Genomic DNA, 20,175 nt, shown 5'->3' with positions numbered 1-20,175 from the left:
AATTTTTAGAGAACAGAAAGATTCGATTAATGTTTTGGCGTTTCTTTTTGCTTTATAATAACTTCTCAGTTAATTTGTTAAGAATTCAACGACAGTTTAGTAAGAGGTTACATACAATGTCTTACATGTATGTTATTTATAGACGCTTAAAAAAAGTACATAAAAATAAAAACTTTAAATTAAAAAAAAAAAAAAAAAAAAAGTTTCAGATTCTAAACAATCGCCCAAAGGATTTGTTAAAGTTTTCTTTGCGCTCTCGGAAGGCTCGCAATCTCTGCTACTACACTCATTCCCACTAGCCCACTTCTTTTTGCGTTTTTAGCTTTATTATTAAGCATTATTTTCTTTGAAATTGCGAAATATACAATTCAACAGCAAAATCACAAAAATTTTAAAAGCAGTACAGTAGGATATGTATAGAATTGCCTACGCATTGTCAAGTGTTGGGATACATTTTTCTATTTTTTAGCCCAAATGGGCCTTAGCCCAGAAGGGTTATTAGTTTCGAAATGGGATTTTGCAACAGTTCACTATAAACGGCGAATTTTTTTCAGCGTGTTGCCACCAAATAATATGACCCTGTTTTATTTTTAAAGAAATTAGATAATGAAGAATCTGCATCTGCATATGGGTATTCCTCGCATTCTGAGAAAACAGAGGTACATAGAGTTATCCAATTTTGAATAACGTAATCCTCCACTAAACATGAGCATATTTCGAATTTAATGCACGGCAAGCTGCATCCAAAACAAAATTTATAAGCTCTATGTACACCTGAAAAGAAAATGCCCTATTGTAGGCTAATAAATACATAATCTGAAGGCTATTAGATTTTATATTACGCCCAAAGGAAGCGTTTCTTTTTTCCCCTCTCCCTCTTTTTCATTTACGCACATTGCGTTTCGAAAGCATTTGGAATTTAAAAACAGCATATCTTTAGAATTTCCGATACACAATTGCGCGCGCTGCAGATATTTTTTTTTTTTTTTTTTCCCCCGTAGAGTGTTGCCATTGCTCGCTTTGAAATCGTTGATTTTTTAATCAGAAATTCGTTAAAGTTTTACAAAATATGAAATAGATAATAAAACAAATTCCGGCTTCCAGGTGCCCGTGTTTAGAAAGAGGACTACCTTATTCAAAATTTGATGGCTCTAGCTACCCTTGCTTTTTCAAAATGGGAGAAAGATACATACATTCATGCAGATTCTTCATTATTTAATTTCTTTAAATATAATACAGGGCAAATATAATTAGTGGCAAAAATTTGAAAAGTGATTCAACGAAAAAAAAAAAAAAGTGTTTTTGCTTTTAGTGGTTGCACGCAAAATGCAATTTTGAGACTAATAGCATTTCTGGTCTAACGGCACATTGGAAAAAAAAAAAAAAAAAAAAACTGAAAGGTTTCAGATTTTAAAAAGGGCCCAAAAGTGGTTGAGAAGCTTTTTGTAATCTCTCGCTGGCAATCCATCAGTCCGCCCTCAGCCACTCTTACAAACCCATTTCGTTTCAGCTCTATTATTAAGCATCATTTTCTTCGCACTTACGCCATATACAATTCAACAGAAAAAGTTAAAAAAATTTAACTTTTCTATTTACATTAAATTATGTAATCTATTTATATCAAAATTTATACATATATTGCTATGTTAAAGCAACATAGCATATTTTTTGCTTGCGTACGGATTAGTAATAGATTGAATTTCCAAGTCCGATAAAATGTTAATAAAAGTTATTCTTATCAAAAGAAATATAACAGAGCACTGGAATTTTCCGCAGAGATATTCGTAGGCAGTATAATCAGTAGTTAAACTTTAAACTACTAAATACATCAAAATACAACGCAGTGCAAAGCGTTATCTAAAAAGAAAGCTAACTCCGATTTATCTCAGTTCTCGCGGAACTACAACTCGCAATAACTGTAACTAAGCAACTTTTTAAAGCTTTCAATCGGTCGTGAGAACTTTCTAGTAATTTCTGCTTCTCAAGATTTCTGCAAAGCACTAAGAGGATGTAATTACGGTTACAGCCAACATAGTACTCAATTACATTTATTAAATTTCAATACAAATTACCAAGATATCCATTTATTCAATGTTAAATGCACGTGCTCCTGTGTTTTTACTTTTCGGGCGTAGCTTTCTCTTAAAATTTGACTCGCCCTGCAACGCACGGGGAAACACAACGATTTTAATTCAAATTCTACTAATATTATCTAAATACAAAATTCGTAACACTGCCCCCTTTCCAAGGACTGCACGCCCCGGGCAGTACAATCCCTGGACAGAAAGCCAAACTAACAAATAAGGTATCAATGCAATAATAAACATTACATTAGAATAACAAACAACATAACCAATAATTGCAATAAATAACTTAAATCAAATACTAAATCAATTAATGAATGCATAAATTTATAGGTTTAGAAGTAAATAGAACTATAGTCTTATACTATTTACAATATATATACTACGTACTATGGCCATAGTAAAAGGCTAGCTTGTCGTAATGAACGACTTTGGGGTGAGAATTCGATGACTTACGGATCCTACGTAGGTATAGTAGACTGGTGGATTGCCTACGACGTCGTTCAGCCTGTTTAGTACTGTGTATGGACCATCCTAGGGTTTTAAACTAGTTTAGAATAGTCCTTTTCGTCGAATCGGATTCCACAACCACACCTTGTCTCCTTCGTTGAATCGATGTCCAGTAGCTCTCGTGTCGTATCGGGTCTTCATCTTCACCGTCGCCAAGTTGACTCGCTCTCGTGCAAAACTGTGCATCACTTCAAAGCAGGCCTGGAGATCTTGGATGTATTCCTCAGGCGATGAAGGCGCATGTGGAGGGCTACCAAACAAGAGATCATAAGGTAGACGAAGGTGACAACCGAAGAGCATCTGAGATGGGGAATAGCCGGTAATCTCGTGCACAGCACTGCGGTAAGCCAGTAAAAATCAGAGGTAACTTCTTGTCCCAGTCCTGTTGGTTTCTGGAAAACACCAACGAGAGGTTATTAAGGATGCTTCGATTAAATCTCTCTACCATGCCGTCTGATTGGGGATGCAAAGGTGTCGTTTGTGTTTCGTCAATGCGGGTAGCTTGCATAATTGTTTAATTACAGACGATGCAAAATTTCTTCTTTGATCGGAATGTTCTTGAAGAGGCATTCCTAACCTGGAAATCAATCCTGTAACACTACCTCTGCTACCGTGACAGCCTCTTGATCAGGAATAAGATACGTTTCATGTCACTTGGTGAAGTAATGACAACGAGGATGTATCTGTTGCCAGCAGCAGTTCGTGGCAGAGGTCTCAGGACCTCAAAGGCGATACGTTCAAAAGGTGCTCCTACACTTCCTCGTAGTTGTAGCTTCCCTCTGCTGCGTTTTCTCGGTCCTTGCCGACCCACACAAGCATCGCAAGATCGGCACCACTTTTGCACGTCATCCTTTGCGTTACTCCAATAGCAGCGCTCTCGAATTCTCTACAAGGTCTTGATTATTCCGAAGCGGCCTCCTGTAGGGATGCTATATAGTTCTTTAAGGGCGTCCGGGATCCGAGATCTTAGAAGTATCAACTGTCAAAAGTATTGCATTTTTATTACATTAATTTAGTAAGTCGTTCTACTCTAATGATAGACTGGAATCATTTCAGATGAATGATTTCAGACTTTAGACGCAACAGAAATTATACAATGAACTGCATTAAAGCAGCTCATTGTACAATTTCTTTAATGTGATAAGTACTTTTAAATATGCTTCAAAAAGGCTGGAAATTAATAAACTTGTTTTTAAGCATTTTGTGTTTTAACGCACAAACGTATCACATCGTTTAACAATTAAATACGGAATATGAAATATGGCTCAGCTTATTTCTATCTTTCTGAACTGCTCAATTATTTGTTATTTTTGGTTATTTTATTGCAATTTTCAATTTATACTGACAACTTCGATATCAGCTGTGCCATTTTATTCTACTTTTGGTTTTATTAAAGAATTTGATGAGAGGCGACACGATGGTCGTTCTGTAGTAATAAACATAAGTATTATTTCTGTAGTAAAATTCCATTTTTTTTCTTTCTACCATTGGAGCGAAGCCACGCGAATCTTTCTCAAAGAAACACGAAATTATCAAGAAGATTAAAACGATATTATTACCAGATATAGGATAGACTGGATGACTACACGTCACGAATACTAAAGAATTTGTGTATAAATTATTACACGAGTGCGGCCAGGCAAGACAATGAGATACATTCCAATGTCTTCAGAGATCACGTAACTTATGTATAGCTTAATGTAACCAAACTATGCAGATGACCTCAGACATCACGTAACTTACATATAGCTAATGTAAACAAGCAATGTAGATGACCTCAGAGATCACGTGACTTATGTATGGCGAATGTAAACAAACAAGTTTTGTTAGGTTTATCCTAAGTTTCTAACAGTTAATTTTAGTTAAAGCTACTTTCCTGTCCTTCCTAATTTCAGCTTACAATTTCCTACCAGAATGTGTTTTTAGAATTGCGCTTAATGCAAATGAGTAAGACTTCGATAGAAAGCCTCAGAGTTTCTGACTAGCGTTTTCTGACTTTTGGATACGTCTTTCTCTAAGCTGTTACGACTCTCGGCCGTATTACAGGCCCTTGATAGCTTCGCTAGCTTATTCGATATTTAGGAGCCAACTGTTTGGAATTTTGATAGCTTCTGTTATATCTCTTTAGTCTTATTTCTTATTGAGTTCAAGTCCAAGTGGAGGCTTTGCTGTGCGCTTTGAGAAAAGAGCCAACTGTTAAACTCTTATTTTGAATAATAAAGGGTAATTAACCCTTCTTGAGTTTACGACTCTGTTCCTGAACTAACTCTGTTCCTGAACTGATTACTCACTAACTGTTCAGGAGGTTCCTACACATTTAGCTGTTAAATAAAAGGGTGGAACCCCACAAGGTCATTCTTCCTCTTCTTCTATTGCGGAATGTATCTCATTAAAGTAATTTTTATTTAAATCAATCAGATTTAAAAATAAAAAAGTACATATAAAGAACTACGTAAATAACTTATTGTTTTTAAATCATCCAGTTTGTTAACTAGTAACAGACAAATTAAATTTGAAAGGCTTACACTGCAGAACGGCAGCGGATTAGCGATTAGAATAAAAATGCTTCATTATAAGCAGTGGCAGTACACTGTTTTTAAATCACTGAATTTATCAAATAAAATCTCATTAAATTGGCACAAAATATAAAATAAATAAATTTTAAAAAACTCGTAATTCAAAATTTGGACTTCAAAAAAGCACATGCTGTGGTGAAGAACTATGTGTATTCAACACTGCGTGGCTCTAGGTGTCACAGTTTTTGCGCAATGCGAGGAACATCCATCCATGCAATACATACGCACAAATTCTTCATTATTTAATGATCGGGATTACTACTATCCGATACAGTTTATGATTAACAAAAAAAGGAAGGTATGATAGAATTACAAATTTCAGGGTACAATTTAAAGAGGACCAGTAAATTGTCAAATTCCTAGGTTATTTATACAGAAAAAAATGCAATTTTAAATATTTATGAAGTCTTAAAAATCATATGAAAAATTTTTTTATCACAGTATTTAGTTTTTATCATTTCCATTTAGCATTACCCAAAGAGAAGCATGAAGACAGCATTATAATAGATACAGCAGATTAGACGAATAATATACGAAGACAAAAAAATTTCGGTGCGAATAATTCGCTCTTGCTCAGCTACGTTGTAAAAATATTGACTAAGCCTTAATATGTCGAATCCACAAAATTTCATGCCTTATAAGATATTTTTCCCGCCTTCTAAGCATGCCTTCGTGGTGTAGTGGTCAGCACGTTCGGCGCGTATTCGAGAGGTCTGTGGTTCGAGTCCCGGCGAGGGCATTGCTCATTTTTCATCTTTCCTGCTTACAATTAACCTAATGTCTCTACATTGGCGCACGAAATAAAAGGGTGGTGGATGATGATTCTCCACCCCCAGGATTTGGCGATTGGGTCCCCTAATATCCAGTCGCCCTTTAAAAAGTGGAGTATATAAGGTATTTCTCCCACCTTCTTAGCATACCTTTGTGGTGTAACGGTAGCACACTCGGCGCATATTCGAGAGGCCTGTGCTTCGAGTCCCGGCGAAGGCGTTGCTCATTTTTCATCTCTCCTGCTTCGAAAAGACCTAATGTCTCTACAGCCTTCGTGAAGAAAATTCATGGAGACACATGATTGAGAATTAATTGCTTAGAACTCGGAATGACAAAAGGTTTAGGTTTATTTTATTATGGCAAAAAACGCGAAGGCTATCTAAGGGGAGGGATGCTTTCGTGGTGAACTTTACAGAAACTAGCTCATATCCACGTTACACATGGGGGAAACCGTTTCCCAATAAAAGATAGTGATTAGTGACCCTGACTACCGTACCGAAGGGTCTAGGTTTGAATCTCAGAGAAAGCATGGATATTTTAAATGTGTTTTTGTTGTGATTTATCTCACTTGTCTGACAGTAATATCACCTCCCGACGTGCTCTCCTTCATATCTAGGGTGGAAGGTAGAAGTTGAAACTCTGTAATGCTTCGGCAACCCTTCTTCTGAAGTATATAAGGTATTTCTCTCGCCTTCCTAGCGTGCCTTCGTGGTGTAGTGGTTCTGCACGCTAGGGCGGTATTCCAGAGGTCCGTAGTTCGATTCCCGGCGAAGGCGGTTGCTCATTTTTCATCTTGCCTGCTTCTCCCAAAAATACCGAATGCCTCTACAAGTCAATAAAACAATTTCTGCTATGGGCGCCTAGAAAATTTTCCAGAAAGGATATGTACACCACAAATTAAGTAATCCAATAAATTGTTATTTACTTACATAATTTGCGGAGTGTTCTTTAGTAGATTGTAAAACACAGCATCGTATCAATACAAAAGTACAGTATAAACATACAGTATTGTAACAGAACACCAAACTGACATACGAATGTCCAACCCCGTTATAACGAATCGCTGAATATTGTCCCGCCATTTTCTTATACATTTAATGCTGTATTATACTGTGATAACGAACTTCTAAATAATGTAAAAATAGTATATCATGAACGGTATGGACATCTTTGATTAAAACGTTTTTCATATTTTTTCCAGAATTTCTGCAGTTTTAACAAAAAAAAAAAAAAAAAAAAAAAAAAAAAAAAAAAAAAAAAAATTATTAACAGTTAAAATCACCTATGTTTAGGATATTAATTAGAATCCGCATTCCACCCGTAAAGGAAAATATCTTACGTTATTTTTCTTTTACCTTCTCCGACACTTTTCTCTATGCTCTAAACAGAAGTTATGCGAGACAGGTGTTATATCGACCTCTTGAAGAATTTATATACAATAAGCGTAAATTAGGACAGCACATAGTGCACATGACCACTGAACCAAAAAAAAAAAAAAAAAAAGGGTGAACGGGTTCTCTCATTCCGCTGAAATTCTTTGACTGAGCCATCAGATAGAACACTTCAAGGCGGCAATTTTGAAATTTTCGTTATTAAGGAAGAAGTAGTAAATCATTATCATTAAAAAGGGCACAGCGCCGATCCTCGCAGCCGGCAGAAGCCGCCCGTATGATCAAAAAATGGGACTGTCCAGAAAAAAAATTATATATATATATAAGAAAAACATATAAAGTCCAAAATCTGAGTCTCCGTGCCGAATTCCAATTCTATCTTTGTTCATATTTATAATCTTCATTACTGTCTCCGCAAATTCTTAGGGAATGAAATTTTTTTTATCTTTATGGTTTATTTTGTTTAAGTATAAATGTTCTCCAAGATCTATCCTAACAATAGTTGATTTTGCATTCTTTAATTCTTTTGCGAGACACTAGCTATTCTTTAAAAGGTTATCGAATTTTTGTTTTTGAGCAATTTCTTGGGAAAAATGATTGTGTTCTCGAGTCCCGGCAAGGCCCATTGCACATTTTGCACATCTACTGCTTCAAAAAAACCTAATGATTCGAACAGGTGATGAATTTATCTTCTAGTTCCATTTTTTCCAGTAAAATTCTGTCATATTCTTTGACTCTGCCACCTGCTTCTGCGTCAAAAGTTTATCCTCACAGCGAGATGTAGACGTAAAGCTTAGACATTGAATATAGTTATGAATATTATTCGAAAAATACAAATAGATGCAGTCGAATCGATATATACCAGAAATACAGTTAATACAAAAATCCAGCACGACCGCATGAGAAGGGAGGGAAAAAAATGAAACTGTATAACTTTTGCTTATGGAAGAAATTTAAACGTAAATAAAATGCTGAGAAATGTGGAATATAGGGGTGTTGAAGAAGCACTGAAAGGATTCGCCATTCAAAGAAGCCGTAACCAGCAAATATCTTGACAAATACTTCAGACAAAGGCCAATGAATTTGCCAGACCATTTTGGAAAGACTGGAGGAAAAAAAAAAAAACCGCGTTTAATAACAGCGTGTAATAGAAGAGGTTAAATGAATATGGCAAGGACACAAAGGGCTGTTTGTCTAGGGAAAGGATTGCCTTCGTGAAGGACTTTCTAAGGGAAACTGGTTCGTGGATCGTATTCACGTTCCATATGAGGAAAACTACGAAAACTAACATGTTCAGGCAACGTGTAGCTAATCTGTTCACCCTGTATCGAATGCGGATTAAACTTTCAGTATTCAGCGGTCCACTCGGCCACTGGTGGCCCAACTGTTTGTAATAATAGCTGCGCTTTAATATGCTTTTTTTTTAAAAAAAAACTATATTTATTATTACCTTCTCCCGCCTTCGTGGAGTAGTGGTCAGCACATTCGACGCGTATTCGAGAGGTCCGTGGTTCGAGTCCCGGCAAAGGCATTGCTCATTTTTATATCTCCTGCTTCCAAATAACCTGACGTCTCTACAGTGGCGCCCGAACAAAAAAAAGGTGGTGATGATGAGGATTTGGCGATTGGGTCCCCTAATCTACAGTCGCCCTTTAAAAGGGGAGATATATAAGGTATTTCTCCCGCCTTCTTAGCATGCCTTCGTGCGCATTCGAGAGGTCAGTGGTTCGAGTCCGGCGAGGACATTGCTCATTTTTCATGTTTCCTGCTTCGAAATAACCTAATGTCTCTACAAATTATCTTCTTCATTCATCATTAAACTTTTACAATGTAATAAAATTCATAAGACATTCACGATGCACGAATATTAGGTAAATAAATGCACGCAAAATGTACAATGAACATCCAAGTGATTTTCATTTTACACTTACAATTTAGGTTAGGTTATTTAAATATGGCAAAGCAGACGAGGGCTACCTGCATAAGGAGATGGATGCCTTCGCGGAGGATTCTCTAACGGAAAACAACTCGTTTTGCATTACATACTCAGAAAAACACGAAAACAGTCATGCAGCCAGCCTGTTCGCCTAGGTTCTGTCACTTATACTTACAGGTATATGTGGATTATATATCGCATTTTGAACTTTTCAGTTTTGTCTTAGCGTTTTATCTATGTAATTTGTTTCTTAAAATGCATTTAAAGTATTTCCTACTATTAAATATATTATGAGCATAATTTTTTTCTCACATTTTGCAATAACTTCAGATTTTTTTTTTTCATCCCTTCCGTTACTCGTTCTATTCTCAAGTTATAACGAATAAGATAAATTTAGGGTTAAAAAAAAAAAAAAATCGAGAAAATCTGAAAGGTTTCAGATTTTGTATTACTCCCAAAGGGAGTTTTTTTTTTTTTTAACGTTTGTGTATTGCATTTACTTATTAAATATCATGTTCTTCGCACTTAAATGACATAAAATTCAGTTCAACAGCAATATCACATAATATTTAAAAACAGCATATCTTTAGAATTTCCGATAGACAGTCTCGAGCGTTGGAGATAAAAATGTTTTTTTTTTTTTTTTTTTTTTTTTCGCACAGCGTTGCCAATGCTCGCTTTCAAATCGTTAAGTTTGTTAATCGAAAATTCATAAAGTTTTACAAAATATGAAATAAATAATAAAACAAATTCGAAATTCAAAATTCGGGCGTCCAGGTGTCCATGTTCGGGTAGAGGATTACGTTATTCAAAATTAAATTACTCTAGGTACCGACATTTTCTCATAGAGCGAGAAACATGCCTAAATTCATGCAGATGATTCATTATTTAATTTCTTCATTAATAGAGGGCGATAATATTTGGTGGCAACCATTAAAAAAGTGATACGCCTTTTATAGTGAACCAATACAAAATGTTGTTTCGAGATTAACAGCCCTTCTGGGCTAACTCTCCTTTGGGCTAATAATTGCATGTGGTGTTAATTACGCCGAGACTCGAACCACGGACCTCTGGAATACTCATTGAGCGTGCTGACCACTACACTACGAAGGCACGCTAAGAAGACGGGAGAAATACCTTAAGTTGAAAAACGAATCTACTAACTAAAAACTGAGTGCTTTCTAATCTACTAAATAAAACTTTCTTTCAAAAAATAAAACCTCAAAAATTTCAGAACTCATCATAAGTTTTAGGATTAACGATTATTCTATGCTCAATTACACAATATACGGCATAAACTAATAAAGTAAATGAGATAATAAATAAATAATAATACTTTCAGTTCAAGAGCACTAATAGCGATTATTAATTCAGCATATAATTTATTATATCACATACGTGCATCTTTAAGAATGAAATAAAGACACAAATTGTTAAAAAGTAATATATATATATTTAATAGCTCAGTTTTGACAATGATGTAAAAGAAAACGGAGTTTTGAAAGATAAATTAAAGATCCTCCCAACAAAATATAGGCAATAACTATCAAAATCAGCAGTTCGCCAATTAGATAGATTAAAGATTTTCTCTCAGAAAATTGGCAACAACTTCAGTACTGGCAGTTTTATAGTTGACAAGCTGGATTAATGCAGTGATAGCGTAACGTAATGTAACATTTTCGTAAAAGGAAATCATTAGACTAGATTCTTCTCTGTTCTGGAGAAAGTTTCTAAAGAGAAAGGGGTAAAAATTCTGTATGCGCGATTTCGCAGGCTTTTAAAACATTTCTGTACGATACAAGGTAAAAGCAGCTAAGCTTCGATATTATGCCAGGTACAGAGCTCGAGGCAAAGCATCAGTGTTTTTCAGAGTAATTTAACAGCTCAAATACAAGCAGCTCAAATACAACTGGCCATTATAAAGCTAAAATACAAGTGACTAATATGAAGTTCATTAACACAGCTCAAATATAAGCTCAAACACAACTCAATTACATTGGCCCAACAGCTCAAATACAAGTTAAGAGTTAAAATGCAAGTGGTCATTATGAAGGCAAAAAAATATTGAATTTAATACATAAGTATTTGAAATAAAGAAAAATATTGCATTTAATAGAAAAAATATTAAAAAAAGTCACTTCATATTAAAATGTTTGAACCCTCAAAATTATACTTTATACATATATGCATTTTAATATACACAAAACATACTGATACTACGTAGCTACAAAATATTACATGATATTAATATTTTTATGATCTAAAAATGGCACAGGCATTTTAATTGAATGGTTGCTTCTTATTATGATTAGATGCATACTATCAGTAATAATACATTAATAAGTTTCAATTATTTTAATTATTTTTAATAATTGAAACTTGTTAATGTATTATTATAACTTATTAATATATTTAATCATAATAAGAATTCAATTATTTTAATAATTGAAACTTAATAATTTTAATGATTGAAAATGAATAATTTTTTAATTTAATGCAATTACAGATTTTTTAGAGCCCCTGTATTTTATAGAGACTTTAATTATACATACTTGCAGTACATAGCTAATCCCCTAAAATGCATAGTTTTAAGGTCTTATTGCCCTAGACAGGGGATCTCAACTCTTTTTTGCCCCAGGCAACCCTTTCACCGTTACTTATATCATTTCCCCACCTTCTTCCCAAAACTTAAAAAATTATTTTGCGATATTGCTGTTGGATGGAATTTTATGTTTTAAGTGCGAGGAACATGATATTTAATAAATAAAGGTAACACAACTTTCAGGTTTTTTTTTTTTTTTTTTTTTTTTTTTTTTTTTTTTTTGAATAGTTTCTTCGAAAGTCATGTAGTTTTTCCGGTAGCATTTGGAGCTGTATATTGGGATACGAGGGAATATACGATACGAAAACGAAAGAAGTGGCATTTCGCAGAATGGAGAGACGGGGTTCGAAGCCATCCAGTGAAATAAAGATGGGTCGCTTGGAAAGATAAAATAGACTACGAAATCTGATGATCAAAAAGTTTTCTGGCATCAGTTGCTTTATCCCTACGCTATTTGCTAAAGCATACTTTAACAGGACATATTTGAGAGTTAGTTCCTTATGAAAAATTCAAAATCTGTATCGATATTAAACCCTGCAAAAAAGGAAAATTATTTATGCATAATTTAAGCTGAATTAAAGATCATTTATACTAAATGTCATAATTTAAATTAAGATAATATTTCATATGAACTAAAATTATTATGATAACATTAAAATTCTTCGTTTAGAAATGTACATAAAATAACTAATTAAAATTTCAATTACACGTGTTTTCATTTACACACACACACACACACACACACACACACACACACATATATATATATATATAATTTCAATATTTTTTATTCTATTCATCTTGTCTCCTCCCCGCACCTCCTCTCCCACCCTAAAAATGGCCAATATTACGACCATATTTTCAAGAAACGGCTCTACTATGTGCTACACATGTTCGAAAGACTCTTTACCTGAGGGGGGGTAAAGAGTCTTTCGGTAAAGAGTCTTTTGATTTTTCAATCGATAGGAAGGAAAATGGCCAGTGGAATGCTAAAATCATCACTACAGCCTTTTTAAAAAAGATCGATATTTCTTTACTTAGTTCTCGCAAGCTCACGTCAAAACGAATCGAGTGTTGTAGTTTCTACTCATCTTCTTTCTATGACAGAATGGAAAAGTGCAGAATCTACAGCATCCTATATCGCGATTTACTGCAATATGAAATAAATATGACGACAAAAAAGTAGGGGGAGAAAAAGGAAAAAAACTGCAGTGGTTGGGAGGGGGACTTTCTCAGCGCGCGGTATTTATTACTAGCCGAATGGGTGGAGAAACGAAAGAAACAGAGCAGAAACGAGAGAAAAAGAGGAAGACGACAAGGATGCCGTTGCTATGGAAACGCACCTGTAATAACTGAGGACAGTCCTCCTCTCCTCCGCTGGTGTAGTGAACCAATGGCAGCGCTGCAGTTCAGCGGTGACGTCAGGCTTGCTAGAGAGTGCTAAATTTTATCCCCCCTCGGAAAAAAAAGAGTTTATTTTTAAAATTTTATATCTTTTTTTCTTGTTTTTTTGCTTCTGCATTTGGCGAAACTTCATCGATCGTTTAATGTCGTAGAGGAGAGAAATTCTGGCATATTCCCAAGAAATATCTAAAGCAGGTCTAGTCAATAAGCACCCAGCTAGGTTACCACTTCTTGATGTGTGAGTGGCTATACTACAATTAAAAATAACATTAAGAAAGAAATGTTAAGTTAGCTCTCGTTAAAATTTAAAATACTATCTTTCCAGTTTCAAATTTTAAAAGGCAGCGACGACTGACCAATAGGAAATTCTGAAAAAATGATCAGTTCCACCTCTTTGGAATTTTGAAGTTTGAATAGAGATTTTGAAAGGTGATTAATTCTTTGAGTTGAATGATCCAAATCTAGAAATACAAGTTAAATTACTGTAACCCAGAAAGTTCATTTAAGCTTTTGGAATTCAGAGATATGAAAAATCATTAATTCCTAAGGTTGAACCTCAGAAGCAGAGTAATACCAGTTAAATTACTGTAATCCAGAAGTTCCTTTAAATTACTGGAACACTAAAAATATAAATTACAAGAGCCCGAAGATTTGAAATATGGTTTATTTCTAGCTTTGATCTGACGAAATTCAGAGAGTTCAATCTGGGACACTGATAGTTAAACTAAACAACTACAATTTATAAAGTTAAACTACCGGAATCAGAGATTTTGACCGCTAGTTAATTCATAGCGTTGATCTATCGAAACTCGGAAACATGAGCTAGACTACTGCAAGCTAGATAGTGCAATTAAATTGTTCGATTCAGAAAGTTTAATTACCAAAATTTAAAATGATTATTTCCTAGTACTGAAAGATCGAAACCTACAGAGTTAAAAAAAAACTATTCGAACTCGGATAGTTCAGTTAAATCACGAAATAAACTAGGATAGTTCAGTTAAATCTAGCGCCAAATCCCGGAAACCCAGAAAGTTCAGTTAAATGCCTGTAACTCAGACAGGTCCTAGCACTGAACGGCCGAAATCCATAAATTTCAGCTAGACTAAGGAATCCCAAAAAGTTAAATAATTGGAACCCGCAGATATGAGTATTAATTAATTCCTAGCGTTGAACAACCAAAATACGGAAAGTTCAATTAAACTGCTAAAACCCGGATAGTTCAGTAAAACTACTGGAACTCAGGAAGTTCAATTAATCCACTGGAACCCATAGGAACTTATAGAACATAACTTATAGTAAATAGGGTTTCACTACAGTTACTGGAGCAGAATTCGCATTAGAAAGTATTTTACCTGCTATTTTGTGAGCAGTTACAAAATTTGCATCATTTAACGTTTAGCTAAAGCCTAATATCAGAATTTAATAATTTCAGCTATGAAGGGTTTAAAGATTGTTCGCTTCAGACCTTGTAGTGCTCTACTCAACATATTTAGCTGCCAGTTTGCAAGATTTCGCCTTCAATTCCCGGGAAAGGCATAGCTAAAGAATCCTTGTTCCAAACCGTAATAGCTCTATAGTGACTGCCGAAATAATACCAATGGATGATAACTCGATACTACTTTATTCTGGTCAACTGAGCATCAACAGCGTCTCCTTCAACGCTGCGGAATGGAGGGGGAGAGGACGTAAGGATTAAAAACATTTCTCCCACGTGTCTATGTGGTGTAATCGCTAGCAACTGCAGCTGGGAACTGGAAGATCTCGGACTCCATTCCTGGTGGTAGAGTGATAGATTTTTCAAAATTCTTGTTCCCGCCTTCCTCAGGGAAAAAAAAAAAAAAAAAAATCATTGTATAATCAAGAAGAGAGTTAAACTGAAAGGTATATTTGAAATTTCTATTAGCATTTCTCAACCAACCATAGGATACCGTAGGGTTTTCTTAAAACCTAATGTTTCCCGAGAAACAGAGATAAATATACTAACAGACAGGAATGAATAGACTAATAAATAATGAAAAATAAAATAAATACGAATGAAAAAGTAATAAACAGGGATGAATAGACTAATAAATAGAGATGAATAAAACAAATACTAATGAAAAAATAATAAATAGTGATGTATAAAATAAATACCCATGAAAATAATAAATAGTGATGGATAAAATAAATACTGATCAGAAAGGTAATAAAGAATGATGAATAGGCTAGTGAATAGAGTTTAATAAATAAATATTGATGAAAAAATAATAAATAACGATGAATAAAAAAAATACTTATATAAATAACATATAATAATCGATAAAATAAATACTGTGAAAAAATAATAAATAGTGACGAATAAGATAAATACTAATGAAAAACGATAATAAATAGTGTTCAATAGACTAATAAAAAGAGATAAGTAAATTTAGATAGCAATGAATAGAATAATAAACAGTGACAAATAGACTAATTTTTATATAGCTAAAGGTTTTTCCTGAGACATCAATGGTATTGGGTTCCGCAAGCGTAACAAAGATTATACAAAGGGCAAAAATATTATTCGAAAAGAAACCTATCTAGCTTATACAAAATTTGTCGAAAAAGTTATATTATGTTTCTAAGACGTCATTGCTTTTACAAGCAATGAATACTGAATAAAAAATTCCAATCCAAAATTTGTGGCAGTGGCAAATGTAAAATATTAACATTATGAAAGACACATCACATGATCTTTGTGCGGATATACAGGCATACTTAATTTTGCTGAGTTTCTCAGATTTTGCGATTTTCTTCTAGCAAATGAAGGCTCTGCATCCAGACAGTAGATAAGTGCCATTTTGTGAACGATATTCACTGATTTCGTCTCTGGTGTCTCAGTTTCTGGTTATTCTTACATTATTTCAAACTTGAAACCTTACTAGGTTCTTTAAAGTGACCCCGAAATAGTAAATACTCTATTGAAAAATTAATAGTTCATTTAAAGGTTTGAAAGAAAGGGTTAGTCACACATCTCTTATTTTAAATTAAAAGAAAGACATGACGCCTAGCCAAATACTAGCTTCTTGCGTCAGGCAATACTAGTTAGTCTCTTGTGCCAAGTTGTCAATGCAAAATAAAAGCTGTTGGAAGAAACTGAATGTGTTACACAAATGGATAAGAAAGTGAAAGAGTTTCCTTGGTTTTATAGATTAATACATAATAAAAAGATTACACACACACACACATTTATATAGATATACTGCACTATATATATATAGTATATACTACTACTATTTTTTAAAGAATATATATATATGATTGGAATATATATATATATATATATGGCAGTGGATTGATATTATTAGATTATATTATTAGATTGGAATATAAATATATGATTACATTTATATATTATAGATTATAGATGATTACATTTATATATCTAGATTATCTCCTAGAAAATGCGAAGAAAATTTAGTATATCAAAACTGGAAAATACGATTAATTAAACTGGAATTTTTAATTAAATAAATGCTGAGTTAATAAAAATTTTAAAATTTATTACAATCATTTAAAGAAAAGTATATTTAAAATATGAAAATTAACTATCTAAATTTTCATCACATTTCCTAGGAGATAATCTAATCATTTATATATTCTCAATTAAAATTAAAATTTTTAATCTTAGCAGCGATAGCAAAGAAATAACCTCTTTTAGGCCTTTTAAAATAAATTTTAAAATTCCTTAATTTTTACTAACGAAATAATTATATTGTTGTTCTTTTAACCAATTTTATGCCTCACAGAAAGAAAATAAAAGAAATTTTAACTGGTAAATTTGTGTAACTTTTTATACTTCGGAAATTTTTATATTAATTTTTTAAACATTTTAATCATGGAGTTTTATATAAATTACAGATTATATAGGCGTTTTATATAAATTAGGCGTTTTAGGCGTTTTTATAAATTACAGATTTGAAAATTTTAGATCGCAGGTTTTTTTTTCTCTTTTTCATTATCAATTCCTTTCTTAATTTAACATGAAAATAAATATTTTTATTAAATTTAGTCATATTGAGACCATGTAATTAAATAAATTAATATATTCACCTTTTACTTTATACCAAAATTCTTACCCGACCAAAAGTATCCATACCTGACCTGTCTTTTCGCAACCGTTGGTCGTAAACATATAACTTCGATTTAATAAATATTTCAAAGCCGCCCAGTCGGTACAGTGGTCAGAGCAGCCGAAGGGCCTGGGTTCGAATCCCGGAGAAGGCATGGCTGTAACTGTCCGTCCCCTTCATAGGAAAGGCGATGGTGGCCCACCTGTTAGGTGCATCCATAATAAAGAAACCACTACATCTCGCCTTGTATAGATTAACGGACTGGGTTACATTTGTAATTGTTCACAATGTGCCATTAGGGGAACAAAAATTTCAAATGACGCAAATATTCATGTTTTGGCATTTTTAAATTTACAGAAATCAGTTTTGTAAAAAACTATAAATTTAACTTTTTAAACGTTTCTCCTTTTCCTACACTTATATTTAGGAAAATTCTGTACTTGTTATAAAGCATAAAAAAACAAAAAATTTGACTCCTGTACGACAAAAAAATCGACCTAGATATTTAATATTAAACATCAGGTATTTTATACGTATTTAGGGACCTTGCATAAATTGAAGAGTGAAGTATATGTACGTAAGTAAAATGTAAAAAAGCTTCTGGTTTTAAGAGATTACGTGACAGATTGTTGTGAATATTATTAATCAATGCAATTTATTTGTTCAAAATCGAGATCTTATTTACAAAATCTTATAGAAGTCGTATTCTAGAAAACACTGACATCGCCAACTGATATGATTTGCATTTATTAAAAATGAAAAATATTTGTAGTTTAATGAATTTTTTGTATGATTATCAGATTACGATTCTAAAAACTTCATGAAAATATTAATAACTTATTATATAATTAATTGTATAATAATAATATAAATTTTTGACTTTGAAAACAGGTAAATGACTTATGTGAAAATTCTTGCGGCATACCAAATGTAACAAAATTATAAATTAAAGACACTAGTAAATCACAAAACAGTATGAATGACGTTTTAGGGGGAAAATCAACCTCGATTTTACCTAATTTATTTATCAGTCGACCCCCTTTTCAATGTAAATTGAACATAGCCTCAAAAATCGCAAATTTTGAATTTAGATATCTCAGTCAGTTTTTGTCGTACCAATCCAATTTTGTGCTTTATTTTTAATCACGAGTACAAAACTTTCTACGTATAAGTATACAAACTGGAAGGAGGTATAAAATATTACATTCCGAAATTTTTATAAAATTAAAGGAAAAAAAAAGTTTAACTTTTTAAAGATACAAGATACAATAAAATTATTAACAAAACAACCTTGCGTTAAGTCAAGATTTCAATCGATTTCGAGGGAAAACAGATAAAGGTCCCTCATCATCAGGAGCTAAGACAACTGCAAGACTATCTTTGTTCCTGATGATGAGGGATTTGTACCTGTTTGCCCTCGAAATCGATTTGTGTGATTAATTTTATGTTTCCCTTGGCGTGTTTCTCTTCTGCCTTTACAAAATACATAATAAAAAAAAATTATAAAAATTTTGTTACAGAATTTTACAAAAAATTCCTTTACATTTGAAAGTGTCAAACCTTAAACATTTGCGTCATTTAAAACATTTCTGTACTGAAAATACATGTCTATGACCAACGGTTGCGAAAGTAGAAGGCGGGTACTGACATTTGTGGATGCGATGTAAATGAATTCGTTTCACACTGATTCGATTTACCACATCACCGTTCGGAACGCATTTGCACCGTAAAACAAAAGATCGCTGTATTTGTAAGTAATTAAAATCTTTGTCCGGAAACCCCATAATTAGTTTCTTCCCCATTTCTAGTTCAGAAACCCACATTCGTGGCAATTACACAAACTTCGGATGAAAATAGACTATTATTTTCGGTGTGGTATTCTGCCGATATCTTCGTCCTTTCATAGCTCCACCGGAGGCTATGAAAACGCAGCTTTCCAGCTCAACAGATGCGAAAGTGGGACAAAAATGACAGGATGTCCAACAGATGTACTTCCCAGATATAACAGCACATACTAGACGAGAACCTCTTATCTATTTTATATAAATTACAGATTAACACCTTCCTTTTACATTTGGGAAGGAAAGTGCTTTACGGAAGCAAGTGGTGTGGGGGGGGGATCATATTAGGAGCCTATATTAAAAAAAAAAAAAAAAAAAATAGAAACGATAATTATAAAATTAGTTAAAGCACAGCAAACTCATTACTAAGACTAATGAAAAATAGCTACAACTGGAAAGTTCATGGAGTTATAAATGGCTATCATTAATTGCACTAATGATGTAATTGTGTATTAGAAATCTGGCACATCAATATACCTTACAACCTAATAAAAATTATTCTTAAATTGTCAATGTATTGCGCTTTAATTCAATTATTAATACTAAAGGTATGCGTCAGAAAATGCTAAAACTTTTGTTTGTACTTACCAGTGAACTAGTTTGTACAAGTTCATATTCAGCTAAAATCTATACTATTAAAATCTGCGCACATCTGTTTGCGGCATTGTCTCCTCCGGAACGGCGGAGAATTGCTTTCCCAGAAAGGTACCCCCCTCCCTGGATTCCGAAGATTCCTGGGAAGCCATTTCGATCATTCTCATCTTCATATGACTTTAATCAGTAGAGACATGAACTAAAAACTCTGAAAGCACCAATTTTCGCATTCATTTTTTCGAGTGGATACAGTCTCGCGCTTTGGAGATAAAATTGCTTCATTTCGAAAAGTGTTGCTACTGCTCACTTAAACAAAAATTTATAAGTTTTTCAAAATATGAATTAAAAAAAACATTGCCAAACATTAAACATATT

At 33.5% G+C, this 20,175-nt stretch overlaps 1 protein-coding gene and 1 long non-coding RNA gene across 7 annotated transcripts in view; one reads left to right on the top strand and one right to left on the bottom strand.

The window, feature by feature from the left end:
- Positions 1 to 20,175, bottom strand: part of MESR6 (misexpression suppressor of ras 6) — a 692,054-nt gene that overhangs the window by 435,067 nt on the left and 236,812 nt on the right. The window lies entirely within an intron of this gene.
- The window catches only part of LOC118188542 (uncharacterized), a 311,615-nt gene that overhangs the window by 211,496 nt on the left and 79,944 nt on the right, over positions 1 to 20,175 (top strand). Inside the window, exon 4 of one of the 4 annotated variants that reach the window (XR_015039640.1) lies at positions 9,271 to 9,445. The exons of the other annotated variants lie outside the window; for them this stretch is intronic. This is a non-coding gene — a long non-coding RNA (uncharacterized LOC118188542). The remainder of the gene's footprint in view (positions 1 to 9,270; positions 9,446 to 20,175) is intronic. 4 annotated transcript variants of the gene reach the window in all.

The sequence above is a fragment of the Stegodyphus dumicola genome, chromosome 2 (genome assembly GCF_044657685.1).
Source record: "Stegodyphus dumicola isolate Sdum_Otavi_A_Nest chromosome 2, ASM4465768v1".
NCBI classification, from domain to species: Eukaryota; Metazoa; Arthropoda; class Arachnida; order Araneae; family Eresidae; genus Stegodyphus; species Stegodyphus dumicola.
The sequence above is the reverse complement of the archived record's forward strand: the minus strand, read 5'-3'. Positions and strand labels throughout refer to the sequence as shown.